The sequence below is a fragment of the Crinia signifera genome, chromosome 2 (genome assembly GCF_055691185.1).
Source record: "Crinia signifera chromosome 2, ASM5569118v1, whole genome shotgun sequence".
In the NCBI taxonomy this organism is placed as follows: domain Eukaryota; kingdom Metazoa; phylum Chordata; class Amphibia; order Anura; family Myobatrachidae; genus Crinia; species Crinia signifera.
In genome coordinates, this window is record NC_139218.1 from 361146161 (window position 1) to 361162333 (window position 16173).

Sequence of the window (16173 nt, forward strand, 5' to 3'; positions counted from 1 at the left end):
TATCAGACACATAATGTATATAAGCCTCTGTTTGGAGCTTTGTAGACGGGTAAGAGATGGTGGCTCCTCTTATTGGGTGAATTTGGCTAAATCCCACAGAATGATACTAATAGTCTTATTCTCACAATAACATGGTTTAGTTACAGGATTACAGGACACTATCAGGTTGCAGTAATAAAACATCCGGATCAGAATCATATTTGTGTCTTTTTCAATGTCAATTTTTCCGGCACCTCTGCAGTTGACCGTCCGGCCATGTACTGTACTGTCATAGGATTGACAGTATGAAGGTCGACATACATTAAGTTGACCCCTTAAGGTTGACATGGCTTAGGTCAACAATGGGAAGGTCGACAGTCAAGGGCGATATGATTTTTTTCATGTCTGTGTCGACATGGACACTGTATCAGTGTACCGCGCCCCCTTGCATGGAGTCAAAAGGTCGACAGGGTTTAAAGGTCGACAGGGTCAATAGGTCGACAGGGTCAAAAGGCCGACATGGGTTTTTCATGGTTTTTTTGTGTCTATGTCAACATAGGTTGACATGGACACTGACTAATTGTACCGCATCCCCTCGGATGGCTCACTGCACTCGCCAAGCTTGGCACATTTTACTAAGTGTGCCAAGCTCGATGCATTCCACATTTGTGGGCAGCTCTGTATGGCACAGTGGGGCAGATGTATTAAGCCTTAACAAGAGATAAATGCAAGGGTGATCAGGAGAGATAAACGTCCAGCCAATCACCTGCTAACTGCCATGTTACAGGCTGTGTTTGAAAAAAGTCAGTAAGGAGCTGATTGGCTGGACGTTTCTCTCTCCTTATCAACCTTGCATTTATCTCTTGTTATAGCTTAATACATCTGCCCCAGTGTGAGCAAAAAACCATTACACACAACCAATCCCACGTATGGATATAAGGGCAACGGAATGACTGCATAGGCATGCAGTGTATTAAACATGCTGAGGCAGGGGTGGACTTAGGAAAGCATGTGACTCGGAGGTAGCCAATAGGGCCTTAGGGATTGGCAGGTTAGCTGGGTCATTAGGTGTTGAAAGGGGAGGAGTCGGCCTCTCTTCCCAGGAAAATTGAGGTGAGTGGATGTGTGTCTGCTGTCTGCTTACCTGAGTAAATCCTGTGTGGTTGTGGTGAGAATTGTGAGGTAAAATTCGCAGGAGTGTGTGTGGTTTTTGTCTGCTGCCATGCCCAGGTCAGCTCCCCAGCGTCCCAGGCGTACTGCAAGGCGGCCAGCCCGCTTTGTTAATGAGGAAATGGCGGGCCCTGCTGACGGCGAAGCGGCGGTTGTTGCTGGCTCTGCTGCTACCGCCTCTGGCCCTGTTCGTGGCCGGGCGGCGGTCGCTGGTCCTGGAAGGAGGGCAGCGGCTGTCTCCTCGGCTGCGGGAGGTCGGGGGAGAGGTCGCGGTACAGCCGCGTCACGCGGCGGGCGCGCTGGCATAGGAGGCGCCCGTCGCGATACTGTAGCGTTTGCCGCAGCTGCGGTTAGCGCAGGTCCTGCTTTAAGCACACGGCGGCCATTAGCATCAGCTCAGCGGAGTGGTGCTGGGCGCAATGTAATGGCGGCTAGGCCGGCGGGCGCACGGGGGCGGGGTGGCGCTGGTAGTAGGGCTGCTGGGTTAGGGAGAGATGCTGTAAGACAGGGACAGGCACAAGCGGAGACTGTCATGGCGGCTGGGCCTGCTCCTGACCCTGAAACCCCTGGGTACGGTTACAGGCCTTCCTGGGAGAGACAGGTGCCTGATTCTTTCAGTGGGGGCAGAGCTCCTAGAGCAGCGGGCCAGGGTAGGGGCAGGGGGAGGGCATCAAACCGCGGTGGTCGCCATGGGGCTGATTCAGCTGCTGAGGTGGCTAGCGGTGATGCTCCCTCTGCGTCCTTCGACCCTGCTTTGCTGTCGGCGGCTCTGTCCTCTATGGCGGGTGCACTGGCTCCCTTGCTGGAGGGCGGGCCTGAAAGGGGTAGGGGATCTGGTAACAGCGGGCAGGGAGCGTTTGAGCCCATACCTGGCTGCGCTGAGTTTGTGAGAGCGTTTGGGGGTGTGAATACTCCTGTGGTTGATGAGGATGAGGGTGGCCTTGATGATGCCATTCCTGGCCCGTCACGCAGTCTGCCAAAGCGCAATAGGCGCTCGCGGTCCCCCAGGCCCCCTTCTTCTGTGCACACAGGTGGCGTTGCTGCTGGTAGAAAGCAAAGGAAGAGAGTGGAGACGGTCGACTTGGTGGACACAGATGTCGACAACGATGATGATGATGACACATGGGAGGAGCAGCCTGGGACTTCAGGTGAGGATTCATCTGATGGCGAGAAGGGGTCACACGCGGGCTCTTCATCCGGGGGTTCCCATTCTTCGCACTACTCCTCCTCTTCTTCTTCTTCCTCCCCGGGGGGCTCTGATGAGGGTAGTGCATCAAAGGCCCGTAAGAGGGCTGCTAAGTATGCGAAAAAGGAGGCTGGAAAGCGAGCTAAAGGTGACAAGCGCAAGCGTCTGGCTTCAATTTCCAGGAGAGAGAGGAAACGTAGGAACCTACCTAGTGTGGTTCATTGTGACTATACTAAGGTTCTCCGGGGCCTTCGCGAAAGCTGCAGGAAGAAAATTCAGAAGGGTGACTTTGTTGATTTATTTAGCTTAACGGATGAAGCCAAAAAAGCCCATAAGGCTGCGAAAGCAAAAGGGGGAATAGGTTCGGACACTTTTAGATCTTATGATAATTGGTTGTCTGGGTTTTGTGTATTTGCCGCATGCTATTTGGAGGATAGGCCCGACGAGCATATGAATATCATTCGCTATATTCATATGGTCCATGATATGTACAGAAGGTACGGGGGGGTAGCGTGGAGGAAGTACGATGAGCAGTTTAGGCGCAAGCAGGACTGCTTACACATAATAGATTTTGGCTGCAAGGACGTTGAGGTCTGGATGGAGGTGACCAGGGTTCAAATGGAGGCTGCGGAGAGCGTTCGCCCTCCTACAGCTGCGGCCCCTCCGAGCCATGCACCTCAGAGGGCTATCTCGGAGGGCCCAGCGGCTAGGCGTGTCCCACCCGGGGGTAGGTCATTTGCGCCTGGGGCTGCTAGAGGGAAGTGTTTCGCTTTCAATAACTCCTTCTGTAACATGGGGCAGCGCTGCCGTTACAAACACATTTGTATAACTTGCTCTGGTAATCACCCTTCATCCAGCTGCTTTCGAGGGGGCCGCCCCGCCAGAGGGGCGGGCACAGCAGCTACCAATAGGCCCCCCTCCACAGGTTCTACTCGGTAGGGCTTTAACACCAGTTTGTGCCGAGGCTATGTCTCCATGGCTTCATAGTTACCCAGACAGGGAAGCCGCAATGTTTTTGTTTAAAGGTTTTTCTGAGGGTTTTAGTTTACCAGTTAAAGGTGAAGTAAAAGGGGGGACTTTTAGGAACTTGCAATCTGCAAGATCCCTGGCGTCAGTATTAAGAGAGAAGGTCCTTAAAGAGGTGCATCTAGGTCGCATGGCTGGCCCCTTTTTGGCCCCTCCTATAGCTGACATGATCATTTCACCTGTCGGGGTGGTGCCAAAGAAGGATCCGGGGAAGTTCAGGTTAATCCAGCACCTGTCCTATCCAGCTGGATCGTCAGTTAACGACGCCATTCCTTTTGAATGCTGCTCGGTAACTTACCAGTCCTTTGATGATGCACTCGCGATGGTCCGGTCCTTTGGGCCGGGAGCCCTTATGGCAAAGATCGACATAGAATCGGCATTCCGCCTTTTGCCGTTGCATCCCAATGCTTTTAGGTACATGGGCTTCCGCATGGGGGACGAGTACTTCATTGACAAATGTTTGCCGATGGGGTGCTCCGTTTCCTGTGCATTCTTTGAGAGGTTCAGTACCTTTTTGCATTGGTGCGTGGAGAGGTCCTCGGGATTGAGCGGGATCGCTCACTATCTCGACGACTTTCTCTGCGTGGGGCCTGCAGGATCGGATCAGTGCGAGTGCATCCTTTACAGCATAAGGGACATTTTTGCTAAGTTTGGGGTACCAATTGCAGAAGAAAAGACCGAAGGGCCCACGACCTGCTTGTCTTTCCTGGGGATCCAGATTGATACTAAGGCAGGTTGTTGTTGTTTACCTCGGGACAAGGTGGAGAAGCTGAGTCAGGCCATTGACCTGTGCAGGGGGGCTCGCAAGGTTACATTGCGTCAGGCACAATCCCTGCTAGGACAGCTTAACTTTGCTTGCAGAGTTATTCCGATTGTTTTGTCGCAAGCTGGAGCGTTCCACTGCTGGGGTTAAAAGAGCGCACCATTTTGTGCGCCTGTCAATGGAAATCAGGCGTGACCTTGTCATTTGGTCCTCGTTTTTAGAGGATTTCAATGGCATTCGCATTTGGTTGGCTCCGGTTGTGGATAGCTCCAGATTGCAACTTTTCACTGATGCTGCGGGTTCCACTGGCTTCGGGTGCTATCTAGGCGGGAGCTGGTGCGCAGAAGCCTGGCCTGAGGATTGGAGGAAGGAGGGCCTGACCAGGGATATGCTCCTTCTTGAGCTTTTTCCGATCATGGTAGCAGTTGAGATCTGGGGTTCTCGCTTGGCGAATCGCAGTGTACTTTTCTGGTGTGACAATTTCAGCGTTGTCCACGCAATTAATAACCAGAAGGCTAAATCTATCCTGGTTTTGCGGGTGCTGGGGCAGCTGTCATTGCAGTGTTTGCGGTTTAACATCTTATTTAAAGCAAAGCATGTGCCCGGCACACAGAATGAGGTTGCTGATGCGCTTTCCAGATTTCAGTGGGAGCGTTTCAGGAAGATTGCTCCTGGGTCTGATGCTGTTGGTGTTTCGTGCCCTCTTTATGTTTGGCAGGTCATCAGGCCGGACTGGAGGGGCTAGCCGAGCTGTCGGTAGCGCCAGCTACGCTTGGGAAGTACCGCCAGGCTTGGTCGGAATGGGAAGCTTTCTCTGGAGGGTCTGCGCAGCCAGGTAGGCGAGGGCAGAAACTTCTGCTATCTTTCCTCTGGAAACTTTACAACTCAGGCAAATCCAGGGCGGTAGCAGTTAGTTACTTGGCAGGTATAGCGTTCTTTGCGCAGCTAAAAGGGTTCCCTGACTTCACCAAAGGATTTCTAATACGAAAAGCTGGCTGCGTAAATCCCCAGTGGCCCCTGATAGCAGGCGTCCCATTGACGCTTCAGTCCTCCCTTCTGTTTTAGATAAGGTAGTTTGCTACGCTGAGTCCGCGTATGAGACTTTGTTGTTTCGTTTGGCTTTTTCAGTAGCATTTCACGGGGCGTTTAGAGTCCTTGAGTTGGTTTCCCCTTCTAAACATAGGGATTCTTGTTTAATGGTATCAGACGTGCGGTTGGACGAGCAGGCGCTTTGGTGCAGGATCCGTCGCTCAAAAACAGATCAGTTAGGAAAGGGAACGTGGGTGTCAATGCCTTCTGTGTTGCCAGTATCTATCTGCCCAGTAGCCTTGGCAGGGCAGTATGCGCTTGTGAGGCCAGATTCTGATGGGTCGTGGCTTTTGCACTATGATGGTCTACCTTTGACCAGGTACCAATTTTGCTGGATGATGAGGCGTTGTTTGGAGGGCCTGGGTTTGGCACCAGGGGACTTTGGCACCCACTTCTTTAGAATAGGCGCAGCGACGTCACCGGCTAGGGCTGGGTGGCCGGATAGGGATATTAAAGCCTTGGGTAGATGGCGCTCAGCAAGCTTTAGAAAGTACATTCGTCCGCATTTATTGCCCTGCTAGTCTGTGTGTGTTTGGTTTCCAGTCGTTTGGTTGTATTCCTATGTTACCCCAGCCCGCCTGTTTCCTACTCGGGGATTAGCTACGCTCTGTTGTTGGGCCAGCGTCCGGAGTTTTCACGCTTTTTTGCCTGACCTGACGGACTGAATTTGGCTTATTAATTCGGCTAATCTGGCTTTTAATTAAGAGTCCCTCAGCAGGTTCAGACGTTTTTCCTCCGGCCGAGTAATCCCTTTCTTTCCGATACCCTTCCACTACCTTTCCCTCCCTTTGTGAGTTTTCTTACCTACTGTGTCTAGGAGTGGCTTCAATTGTGATTGAAGCAGTGCTACCGCACCAAATTTGTGCACAAAATTTTTTTCTTTTTGGCAGGTCCTCCCGTAAAATGTACATTCCTGTCATCATTAAGAAATCATACTAATCCCTCATATTTAATTTTTCCTTAGGTGTGGGCCTCGATAGCATCAAGGTGTGGGTTGTAGGCCACTCATTTGTCCATTGGGCGGGTAGGCTGGTAGCCTCAGGTGAAGGTCCAGTTGTGGCAGGTTGCCAGCGTGTGCGTTGGCTTGGAGTGAGGGGAATGTCCTGGCGCGAGCTAAGGGCTTTTCTCATGGTGAAGGTAAAGAGCTATGGGCTGCCAGAAGTTTTAGTACTTCATTTGGGCGGCAATGATATGGGAAAAATGGCGCAACTGGAGTTACGGGCCCTGATCCTGGGTGATCTGGCCGCTATTAAGGCTGCATGGCCTACTTGCACCTTGGTATGGTCATTCATAGTTCCCCGCCTGTGTTGGAGAGGTGCCAGGGACTGTCGGGCAATTGACGAGGCCAGGAAAAAGCTGAACTCGGCTGTGGCTCGTTGGGTTCTGCAAGCTGGGGGTGCGGTGGTACCTCATGAGAGGATTAGGTTCAGGTACCACCAACTATATCGTCCTGATGGGATACATCTTGTCAGGGCTGGTTTGTGGATTTTTGTGGAGGATCTGCTGACCGTGATAGCTTCGGTGTTATAATATGGTGGCGGGGCGGGAAAGAACGGCAAGTTCATAGATTTTAGATTATTTCTTAAGTTTTGTTAGTTGCGGAGTTAGCTGGTTTTCGGTGCGCTCGCCTCTCATTGGCTTAGGCCTTTCGCTGGATTACCCGCTCGGGGACTGCGAACCCACCCGGATGGGTGGGTAGTCAATGTTGTGGGTTGAGTGGATACCGTTTTTCTGGGTTAGGCTGATTTCCGCTAGTTAGTTTGGGGGGTGGAGCTTAACAATTTTAGCCGTTCTTTCTGGCCACCATAAAATAACCAATAAAATTAAACAAACTTCAAATTAGCTTAAAGATTAAATAAACTCAGCTAACATTCATCTGCCAATCTATGTCTCCGAGTCTTTATTTTTAGATAAGTTTATGTAGAAGTGTAAGCGAATATGTACATGCTAGAGGTCACACATCTGCTGATAGCATGTTTAGGGCAACGGAATGACTGCATAGGCATGCAGTGTATTAAACATGCTGAGGCAGGGGTGGACTTAGGAAAGCATGTGACTCGGAGGTAGCCAATAGGGCCTTAGGGATTGGCAGGTTAGCTGGGTCATTAGGTGTTGAAAGGGGAGGAGTCGGCCTCTGTTCCCAGGAAAATTCCTGCCCTCCCTCCCTATTTAGTTTGGTTTCTGGGGGGGGGGGTGTTGGGTGTTAATCGCGTTAGCTGAGCTGCGGGAAAGAACGGCAAGTTCATAGATTTTAGATTATTTCTTAAGTTTTGTTAGTTGCGGAGTTAGCTGGTTTTCGGTGCGCTCGCCTCTCATTGGCTTAGGCCTTTCGCTGGATTACCCGCTCGGGGACTGCGAACCCACCCGGATGGGTGGGTAGTCAATGTTGTGGGTTGAGTGGATACCGTTTTTCTGGGTTAGGCTGATTTCCGCTAGTTAGTTTGGGGGGTGGAGCTTAACAATTTTAGCCGTTCTTTCTGGCCACCATAAAATAACCAATAAAATTAAACAAACTTCAAATTAGCTTAAAGATTAAATAAACTCAGCTAACATTCATCTGCCAATCTATGTCTCCGAGTCTTTATTTTTAGATAAGTTTATGTAGAAGTGTAAGCGAATATGTACATGCTAGAGGTCACACATCTGCTGATAGCATGTTTAGGGCAACGGAATGACTGCATAGGCATGCAGTGTATTAAACATGCTGAGGCAGGGGTGGACTTAGGAAAGCATGTGACTCGGAGGTAGCCAATAGGGCCTTAGGGATTGGCAGGTTAGCTGGGTCATTAGGTGTTGAAAGGGGAGGAGTCGGCCTCTCTTCCCAGGAAAATTCCCGCCCTCCCTCCCTATTTAGTTTGGTTTCTGGGGGGGGGGGGGTGTTGGGTGTTAATCGCGTTAGCTGAGCTGCGGGAAAGAACGGCAAGTTCATAGATTTTAGATTATTTCTTAAGTTTTGTTAGTTGCGGAGTTAGCTGGTTTTCGGTGCGCTCGCCTCTCATTGGCTTAGGCCTTTCGCTGGATTACCCACTCGGGGACTGCGAACCCACCCGGATGGGTGGGTAGTCAATGTTGTGGGTTGAGTGGATACCGTTTTTCTGGGTTAGGCTGATTTCCGCTAGTTAGTTTGGGGGGTGGAGCTTAACAATTTTAGCCGTTCTTTCTGGCCACCATAAAATAACCAATAAAATTAAACAAACTTCAAATTAGCTTAAAGATTAAATAAACTCAGCTAACATTCATCTGCCAATCTATGTCTCCGAGTCTTTATTTTTCGATAAGTTTATGTAGAAGTGTAAGCGAATATGTACATGCTAGAGGTCACACATCTGCTGATAGCATGTTTATGATTTCACGTGCACACAGGACAAAGATCTCTTCAGTTTTGCCTGTTGGTAAGAGACTTCTATGTCCCGTAACAGGTTTGCCTGCATCACACCGCGGTAAGAGCAGTCTGAGGTAACTTTGCACTCAGGAGATTGTATTCCTCTGTTGTTGGTTCTCACCTGGCTCCCCATTAATTAGGCGCACAATCAGCCGCTCTGTTCCTCCTCTCAGTAAATAGTAGTCTGTGCAGTCTCAAAGCCTTATCTCGGTGTTTGGTTATTCTCTGGTCCATCCTTATCATCCTCTGCTGCCTGTTTGTCTTATCTGTCTGACTTTTCAATCCTACAGTTTGTGTTTCATTTTATTTCCAAATCTTCCTGATACCTCTCCCACCTCCTATTTTTTTCTAGCATCCTTGTCTTATGAATCACACTTGGGCCAGAACATTAGGGATGTTACTTGAGGACAGACTCAAAACTTACTTTACAGAACTAACTACAAAATGTAAAGTTGAGTTCCGATACCGGCTAATTGGAAACAGTGGTGTCACAAGGGGGGTACATGGGGGGGTGTGAGCCGCATGCGCCTCTGCAGAACCCGGTACCATCGCTGAGAATCAGTTGACAGTACTATAGAAAGTTCTGGGCTCAAGCCCTTTGCCCTCAGAGTGAGATTGTTGTGGACTTCCCCCATTAAGACACGCCCTCTTAGAGATGTACTTGGGGGCTCCAGTGAGGCCACACCCCATTCACATTAAACCACTCCCCATTTTGAGGTGCAAGCACACCTTGTTTAGAGGTATGCATTATGCTTCATTAATCCACCGTATTAGCAGCCCCAAATGATTTAATTGTTTAGAAAGACGAAAAACAGTTTTCCTGGACACAGGTGCGTAGCAACCTATTGAATGGTACCCTGTCCTAAGGCTTCAACGGAGACACCTCTCTACAGCAGCAGTTATTCCTGGTATGCATGGTATAAATACATCCCCACCGGAGATCCAGTCAATGGCTCTTCTACAATTGGCTGCTATAGCATAAGTCTTAAGGCATAGGAGATTAACCACCCCCAGTTCCCTTTTTTTATGAATTTTAAATAAAGAGATCTGCGGCCTCTTGCCCGCCCAGATAAATGTATTGAGGTCTTTATTTAGCTTGAGTGTGTCTTTTTTTCGGGAGATAATTGGCAAAATTTTAGGGTGTAAAGGAAGCGAGGAGAGAGATCATTTTATAGAGGTGACATCTGCCCATTCGAGTATGAACGAGGAAAATTAGCCCATTTGGCAAAATCAGCCATTGTTTTGTAGAGCAGGGGGTCATAAGTTAAAGAATATAAACAAGATGGATGGGAAGGAACTTTGATACCTAAGTATGTGATTCCATCCCTAGGTGCCCATTTAAAAGGGAAATAGTCACCCCATCCAAATTTTGCCTCTGGAAAAACTGCCAAAGCCTCAGATATAAGATCATTTATCTTTCAACCAGCCACTTTTCAAAGATATTAAAGAGCGAAAGTAGCACCGGAATTGCCTGTTTAGGGTTAGCAAGGTATGAGAAGGTCATCTGCAAAAACCGGCACTTCAGAACCCGCTAATTTAACATCCTTCCATCTAGTGTCATGTAAAAAATGTCTCAGGAGTGGATCTAAGGCTTTGTTGAATAACATCGGGGAAGGTGCGTATTGCGAAACAATTCAAATCTAGTATTGGCATTGTTGATGATCAAAAAAGCAGTTGGGGTTTGATATAACATTTCAAAAACATGAACGAAATCCTGGCCAAAATTTTGTAGATGGAATATGTTAATTAAATGTTGCCAAGAAACTCTGTGAAATGCCTTGTCAGCATCACAACTGAGTACTATAGTTTTTTGTGTTTAAGCTGGTGCATAGTTAGCATAGCAGCCAACAAGGACCTGACATTTTTGACGGAATGACGATTGTTAAGAAAACCAGTTTGTTTTGGGAGTAAAATAGAAGGGGACAAGAGGCAAGAAATTTAGAGCAAATTTTTAGATCTTGGTTGAGGCGAGAGATGGGCCTATAGGATGAAGCTAAGGAGGGATCTCTGTGAGGTTTTGGGATGACTATCAATCTAGCCTCATTATAGTAAGTCGGAGTTACATGACCATGACAGGGCCTGGTGTTTTACCCAAAGGTAAATATTGCTCTGGTGCTCTCCTCCGGTTCTGGTCATGTTATCGCTGCCTCTGCTGGTTTACAGCAGGTGACCAAGGTGGCAAATCTTCAAGAAATGGGCTCTTGCAACTGCGGCCACCTGTGAGCCAGGTCCTTTATATATATAAAGCAATTGGTGCAAAATAATTCAGTAGCTTCAAAATCAGATGCATCTTGGGAGATTTGCTCTGTCTGCTTTATATGCAGTGGCTGGGAGCGAAATGTTTTTTGAGACTTAATGCATGGGAACAAAATTGTCTCCAATAACAAAGTTTGGCCGTAGCAACAAACAGCGAGCTGCTTAATGCTTCTCACACATATGCCGGGACAGCTAAGTATAGATGTATGTCTTCCCAGCACAGACACATTCTGTGCAGCTTCAGGTCCTTGCCCAGTTTTTCTGTCTGATCTCAGGGCAGCCAGAATAAACAGCTTCCTGGTGAGAGCACTTGGACGGATGGGGTTGTAATGAACTTTCTCAGTAACACCGAGATTTATGGGACTTAAGGTAAACTGGTCAGCATTCATCTTCTGCAGAAGCTTTTACCTCGCTTTCTGCTTGCAGGACTGGAATGAAGAAGTGCGTACATAAATGAAGGATATTATTTTGATGCTGCTGATGATGATAATAAAATTCTTCATCCCACAGTAAAAATAAGGCAGCCTAGAGCACTACCTGTGCTTTCTTTATTATTAGGACTATTTTCCATTGGGATTAGAACCGGCAGCCCAAGTCCAGACTTTCAGGTTTACTGCACATGTGCAAGCCTGGTCTCGTTTGTACTATAGCACATGCAGCGGGATTGGTCGGAAAAGCGGGAAGACTCCTATAGCAGCTGGGTCTCAATGTCGCTGTTGCTGGGCAGCTGAGTATAATACAGTTCCCCTGGGAAAATGGTATCGTAATGCATGATTATCACCACTGCAATAAGGTGCGGTAGAATATTTTGGGTGGAATGCCGCAACTCATCGCAAGTATAGCAGCATTAAGTAATGATGCATGCTTTATATACAGTATATATATATATATATATATATATATATATACACTAGGTGATTCATCGCGCCCTACGCTCTTCACACCATCGTAAGGGGCTGCGCCCCCTTAATTTGTGAACGTTTGTATTGTGAGAAATATGGTTAGAATTGTATGAAAGATGCCTGTATTGCAGCTTCTGCCAGTGGGTGAGGGTCCAGCGGTGGCAGCACAGGAGTACAGGATGGTGGCCCTGAGTCAGTGTCTCCTCCTACTGGGTGGGAGTTAGGGTGCATGAGAGCAGGAGGCTGGGTGGTAAAGCATGATAGGGGAATGTGGGCAACACAGGGTGAGCGGCTTCCCACTGGCGGAAGTTACGGGGCAGGAGAACAGGGGCAGGGTCGCGGGGGGTCCCGCGAATGGGGGGAGGGGGGGTTGCGGGGGTGCCGCGAATCGCGGGAGGGGGGGTCGCGGGGGTCCCGCGAATGGGGGGAGGGGGGTCGCCGCAAATCGCGGGAGGGGTGTTGTGGGTATCGGTTTGCTGGCAGAGGGGGGGGGTGCGGGAGTAATGATGGATGGTGGCTGTGGAGTAATGGTGGATGGTGGGTGTGTACTGTAGCCCTGGCTGGGTGGAGGGAGGTGATGTCAAGGGGGTGGGATCTGGATGTGTAGAACGTTATACACATAGAACACTTTTCCCTGGAGAGGGCAGATTTGTGTATCCTGCTGGGCGGGAACGTTACCTACACAGGGGATGAGTGACAGATCTGGCTAAATATATGATATATATATATATACTATATATAAAAAAATGGCAATGGGAATATTTCATAAGCCAGTTTGATCAACACAACCTTTAGCACAGGACCTTTCCCCAGAACAAAAAATGTGCCTATAGCCATATGATCAACACACTTTTGTTGGCCCTTTTTTTTTTGCAAGGGGGGGACGACTTTGTCATCATTTACCAACCATACAGACTATGATTGAGAATATTAACGGGCAAAGCAAACCCTCAAAAAAAAAATCACATTTCTAATAATTTGGCTCATAGTAAAACACCAATAGAAAAACACTTGTGTCAACCATTTTTATACCAACCACTTTCATGTCAAACTTGTGCATGTGTCGCCTTGCCAAGTCAACTTTTTGCATGTCGACCATTTGAGGACACTCTATTGAGTTTTACTATAGATCTATTGGACTACACCCAGTGTTTCATTATAATAAATTAGTGGATAAATAAAATCACAAAATAATACCCTGACCGATCTCTAACAATAAAAAAACACCATAAAATGAAATATATTTTTAAAAAATAATAAAAAAATCAAAGATTTCACACCATAGAAATTTTATTAAAAATTGAAATTTTACTTCACTTTAGGAAACACCGCAAGTTAAGTGCCCTTAAGGAAATTATGGCAAACGTGGATATTTCTTTTACATTATTATACATTACACAGAGAAATTGTGCAAAACACCACATATCACAACATTTGTTTGCAACTCAATTTACCCCAACAAATGAAACGTATTTTTTGTTAAGAATTACAAATTTAACTTATTTTTTTTCATCTTTACAGTATACAATATACATATGATAGTCCCCCTGAATTCCATTTATCAGAGAAGATCGGCCTTTGCAGGCTTGTGCAATGGGAGCATTTTGTCCTCAAATCTCTATAATGGGAACATACAAGTTACTAATAGTAAATAAAAAGATGTTTGTATTACCACGTGGGTCAAAGAAAGTAAATAAATGTCAAACCCCAGATTATTGACAAATTCGATTGGTTAAAATGTAGTATTTTTTTTTTTTTATGAAGTCAGAAATTTTCTAGTGATGCACTAAGGTGGTAACAGCAATGCTAACATTGGGTTTGGAGCCATTCAATTGTTAGATTCTGTCAAAAAACATATATGAGGCAAATAGTCAAATAGTCTTTCTGTACCTTTATGAAAAAGCATTTACTCCTAATATACAGTTGTCGATTACAAGAAGACAATAGGGCCAATTCAATTTAGCGTGATATGAATAGATCCCCGAGCTATCCAATTGGCTGCACTGTTATGCCCGACCAGAGGATTTCTTGCTCGCATCACTCCTGAGGTGTGAGCAAAAATCCAACTAAACTAGTGTCACAATCCTGTTTTCTGCCTTAGCACATGCGCAAAAAGCATCGCGAGCGGCATTTAAGTCTGAGTATGCCTGTTGCCAGGATGAAGCATGCGATTTAAGGCACAGCAACCAGCACCTCCTGACATAGTGCAGTGTGCGCGATGGGGACCTCCTTCCTGGTGCTATTCATATTGCACTGAATTGAATCACTCCCATTGAGTGTAGCTTAATTCTTCTGTGCGCTAGACCTTCATTCCTTCCCCATATCATAAGGACTACAGGGAAAAGAGTCATCATTTAAATAAACAAAGTATGTCTGCTACCAGCAAGTTGATGGGACAGAAAGCTTTACATTAATAAATTGTGAGCATTTGCTCGCTCTCCAAAGCTTAGTAAAAAAAGAGACCCTTGTATTTAAAGAATGGCAGTTAGGAGCTGGTTGGTTGGTAGTTTATCTCTCTACAGTTTATCAATCGCCAAGGCTTAGTACATCTGCCACTTGATCATGAAGGTACCAATTTTTGAAATACCACATCTTGTTTTTTTTTTTTCTTTTAACCCAAATCTTTCTTTACATTTCTTCCGTCCAGACCCGTTGAGCCTCATCATGTATTACATAGAGGTATACCGTACTGCACATCATTCTTCAAGCTGCATTCATTTATCAGCATTACCAAAAGTAAACATAAATGATTTTATTCTGCCAAATTTATTGTGATTTGAAATATAACCGGTAAAAGAGGAGCAGAATGAGGATAATGATCCGGGTCAGGTTAGCAGGAATCACCAATGTGTATTATAAGTGTTCTTGTGGAGTTGTATAGTCATGTGTCTAGGTCTATGTTGAGTTCTAAGAAGAATCGGTTGAGGCAAAGGCCAGGGCTGTACCCACCGGGCTCCAGTGAGAAAAAGAGAAAAAGTAAATTGACAGAAATTTATCTAAGAGGAGAGATTTTAAATGATCCCTGTTGGGAAGGGGAGGGAGTTGGCCCCCGTAATCTGAAGTGCTAATGCAGTGACACTATAATCTAGTGATGGCCGTACACGGTTCATAAGCATCAATGGTTTCCTCTGACTTAAAATTGACACAAGAGGTCTGATGGCAAAGTTCCATTGCTTCTAAGTACTACTCAAGTGTAGCCCTTCCTTAGTGCATGTGCAGACCCTAACCAACAACGGTTTCCCCAATGGTAACATCCGATAGATAATCCATCAATGGCCATCCCTACTATTTTTTGTATATCAGTAGCAGAACTGTTAATCACCAGGCTCCACAGCAAAACTGAAAACGAGAGAGCGCGAGAGAGAGAGAGAGACAACCAACTTCTGTACATGCAAATCTGGCATTTGCATCTGAATGTATATGCGTCATTAAAAAGTGGATATTACCCTTTGTAGAACAGAGTGGGGGTAGAAGAAGACAGAGGGTGTGTGTGTGGGGGGAGTGTTGAAGGTGCCTTTCTGGTGTGGTGTGGTGCTGCTATTCACCTCTGGTACACCCTATGCACCCATGGTAATTCCCCCACTGTCCAGGTTACATAGTGCTCTGTATTATAGAGGTGCAGCTTAAGGCTGTTGCATGGTTTAGATTGACAGTAGTTGTAGGGCTTTACTCTCTGATTGATTTAAATTCACCCCTAGACCCTAGTCTTATAAACTGCTGAGTTATACAGAAAATACAGCCATGTTAACTCCCATTAGGAAACAAAACTCCAATCAAAAAAGGGGTGGAAAAAATGTGAAAACTAATTTTAAAATATGTATCAAACATAATGCATTGTTTCCAGTCTATACAACATGTGCCCTGTCCAAGGGTGTAACTACCATAGGTGCAAGGGGTGCAGCTGCTATGGGGCCCATCTTTGCGGTCTAAATAATATGTTTTACATACATTTATCACCATCAGTTGATAAATAGGGGCCCCTACATACTTTTGCTATGGGGCCTATGAATATCTAATTATGCCCCTGGCCTCGTCCTCCTCCTACATTTGTTTATAACACTGTGTATTCGTCTGCAAATTGAAATTGTGGAGTTATGAAAGCATTTGGCTGTCAGCTGGCTCTTCGTGTATATTGAGGCAGCTGCTTGGACACAATCAGAAATCAATGTTTACAAAGCACCGGGACATATATGGCATCTTGCTATGTGTTTTGGTCACCTTACAACTCATAGTGGCTTTTTTAATAGCAATACCCAATCAGATGTCAGCTCCAAAGCAGTCCAGTGGAGTAAGAATAAGTGGGAGCTAGAATATAATTGGGTGCTGTAGGTTGTAGTCAGCTATGAATTATCCAATGGGCAGTGGTGAATTTCCCATTAGGGCAGCACTTGGATGCTTGTTTTAGTACTGTCAGTCCAAA